This window comes from Larimichthys crocea, unplaced genomic scaffold, assembly GCF_000972845.2.
Source record: "Larimichthys crocea isolate SSNF unplaced genomic scaffold, L_crocea_2.0 scaffold392, whole genome shotgun sequence".
NCBI lineage: Eukaryota > Metazoa > Chordata > Actinopteri > Sciaenidae > Larimichthys > Larimichthys crocea.
Window position 1 is genome coordinate 16,569 of NW_020855132.1, and position 3,404 is coordinate 19,972.

Sequence of the window (3,404 nt, forward strand, 5' to 3'; positions counted from 1 at the left end):
CTTGAAACCGTAAAAAATATTATACCTGAGCATTAACTTTTCTTCCTCTCTGTTTTTTTTTTTTTTTTTTTTTTTTTTCTTCTTCAACAGCACATACATCTCCGTGAACGATATCTCCTGGTTACACCTTGTATGGGGCACACCCTAACCTTTTTTTTTTTTCATTATAACACACTTTTTTTTTTTCTTTCTTCTTCTTTCTTAAACAAACATGGAACATAGCTTCCTTATCTAGGGGTCGGGGTAGACTACCCGGGTCCCCAAGCTGTGCAGGGTTTATTCTGCCCCGTGAAGCAAACCACAGCTTTCTAACTAGTTTACAAATCTAGTCTTTTTGGTGGTCTTATGGTCTGGTGCGGTCTACTCCTACTTTGAGTCTCTGGAATGACCCTGATGTGAGACCGGTTTCTCCTGAGACTTCCTGAGGGCAGGTCTATGTTGTAAGACCTGGGTGTCTCCGCTGGACCACTGACAGTTCCTGTTTCCTTTGTGTTCTTCACCCAGACCTTTTGCCCTGGTCTGAGCTCTTGTCTTGTCTTTGTGTTGTGTCTTTTGTTGAACCAAGAGGCCTGTTTTTCCTTTAAGTCCTGATCCTTCCTTTGAAAAGCCTGAAGGTCCGGCCATCCCGGTTGTAGTTTCTTTTGACTGACAGGCAGGGGTGTCCTGATGTTACGCCCCATTAGCAGCTGTGCCGGGGACGAGCCGTGTGACAATGGAGTGGCCCTGTAAGCCATAAGAGCCTTGTGTGGATCCTCCCCCTTTTTCAGGAGAGACTTCACCGTCCTCACCGCCCTCTCGGCCTCCCCGTTACTTTGAGGGTAGCGGGGGCTGCTGGTTGTATGTTTGAAATCATAGTCTCTGGCAAAGGCAGCAAACTCCACTGCAGAGAACTGGGGGCCGTTGTCTGTGACGACGGTCTCTGGGACCCCATGACGGGCAAAAATTGATTTCAGCTTTCCTGTCACATGGGCTGTGGTGGTAGAGGTAAGGTTAGCCACTTCGATGTAGCGTGAATAGTAGTCAACAACCACAAGGTACATTGCATTGTCCCACTGGAACAGGTCCGCTGCCACACGCTGCCATGGCCTGTCTGGCAGCTGAGTTGTCAGCAGCGGCTCTGGTGCATTGTGAGCCTCACGTGCACAGGTGGCGCAGTTTTCCACTCTCTGTTTAATCTGTTTGGTCAGACCTAGCCACCACAGGGACTGTTGTGCTCTGGCAACACACTTTGTGATTCCTTGGTGACCCTCATGTAGTTTGTTGAGCATTTCCTCTTGCATTGTTACTGGGATGACTAGTCTGTCATCTTTCATCAGTAGTCCGTCTACCACCAGCAGGTTATGTTGATACTGCCAGTAGAGCTGCAGTTGTGGTGGAAGAGCTTTTCTGCTCTGAGGCCAACCTGTTTGCACCATGTTTTTCAGTCTTTTGCAGACGTCATCTGCGTCCTGTGCTGTTCTGATCTGCACCAGCCTCTGTTCTGATGCTGGCAAGTGCTCCATTGTTAAGTTGACGGACAAACACACGTCCTCTTCCAGCAGCTTTTCGTCTGGTGTAGGCAGGGTTTGAATTGGTGCCCTGGACAGTCAGAATGCGAGGTGGCAAGTCATCCAATGCTCTGCTTCCTAGCAAAGAGATAAGAGGCTTGTGGTCGGTTTGTATCAAAAAGTCCTTTCCAATCAGGTAAGTCTGAAAACGCTCACATGCCCAGGTTAGCGCGAGTGCTTCCTTTTCTATCTGAGCGTATCTACGCTCTGCGTCCGTCATGCTGCGTGATATAAAGGCGACTGGCCGCCATTCTCCAGACTGTTGCTTCTGAGACAAAACTCCTCCCAGCCCAAAGGAGGAAGCATCAGCTGCAACTATTGTCTCTCTGTGCAGGCAGTACTGTGCCAGCACTGTTGGTGAACTCAGTTCCTTACGCAGCTCGTCAAATGCTCTTTGCTGTGCACTCCCCCAGACCCAGTCTGTGTCTGTCTTGAGCAGGTCTCGCAGTGGCTGTGTGAGCTCTGCTATACGAGGAGAAAACTTCCCCACGTAGTTGACCATGCCCACAAATCTTTTTACATCAGCGGCGTCTTTAGGCATGGGCATGTTTGTGATCGCCTTAATCTTTCCCGGGTCGGCTTCAATGCCCCTTGCGCTGACAATGTGGCCCAGGAAGTTGACCTTGTCCACTGCAAACTGACACTTGTCGTTATTGAGTGTCAGGCCATCGGCCTGTAGCCGTGCCAACACCCTGTGCAGCCTGTGGTCATGTTGTTCACGTGTTGATCCAAAAACAAGGATATCGTCGGCATGACAAACAGTCCCTTCTAGCCCTGTCAGCATCTGTGTTAGCCGCTTTTGAAAGTGTTCGGGTGCTGACGAGATCCCGAAAGGCAGTCTCTTGTAACAGTATCGCCCAAAAGGAGTGATAAATGTGGTCAAAGGCCTGGAGTCTGAGTGTAAAGGTACCTGCCAGAATCCAGCCGTGGCGTCCAGCTTTGTAAACACTGTTGCCCCTGCAAGCTTGGCCAGGGTTTCGTCAACAGCCGGCAGGATATGTCTCTCTCTGCAAACATACTCATTGAGATGGGTCATATCAGAGCAGATCCTGATCTTTCCTTTGGGCTTTGGTGCTACAACCATGCCTGCACACCATTCTGTAGCCTCTTCAATTGGCATAATCACGCCCATTTTCTCCATTCTCTGGAGCTCCTCTTTGACTTTGTCATATAATGGTAGAGGTACACGTCGTGGCAGTCTTCCTTCAATTTGATTCTGTACTCTCCTTTTAGACAGCCCAGTCCTGTGAAGACTTTGGGGTACTGGTTCTTCATGTCTGCCTCTAGTTCTTCAATACTATCGACTAGATGAAGTAGCTTCAGGTCTGAGATTGCTGGCAACCCAAGCAGAGGGGTAGCTAGCTTTTGTACCACATACACTGTTTGAGTTGTTGTTCTGTCTTTATATTTTATTACCCCTTCAAACTGACCTCTCACCTTTAGTGATTCGTTGCTGGGCCCACACAATGGTACTGAACCTTTGGTGAGTGGGCTGTGCTGTTCTTTTGAGTAGACAGTACCTGGGATGACTGTTGCGTCCGCCCCTGTATCCAGTTTGAAGGTAATGTCTTGACCATTCACTTTCAGAGTCTTTTTCCATGTTTTGGGTTTCTTTCTTGTGGACATAGCTCCCAGGAAGAGAGTGTCCTCCTCTTCCGCCTCAAGAACTGCACCTACTCTACCTGATTTACAAACCGCTGCAAAATGTCCTCTCTTCCAACATTTTCTGCATTCTGCATCCCGTGCTGCACAGTTGTTCAGGGAGTGTGCTGGTCCTTTTCCACATCGTCCACAGTTTTTCTGTCCTCTCTGGAAATCTTTTTGTCCCCTTTCGTGGGTTGTCTTCCCCATCTGGTA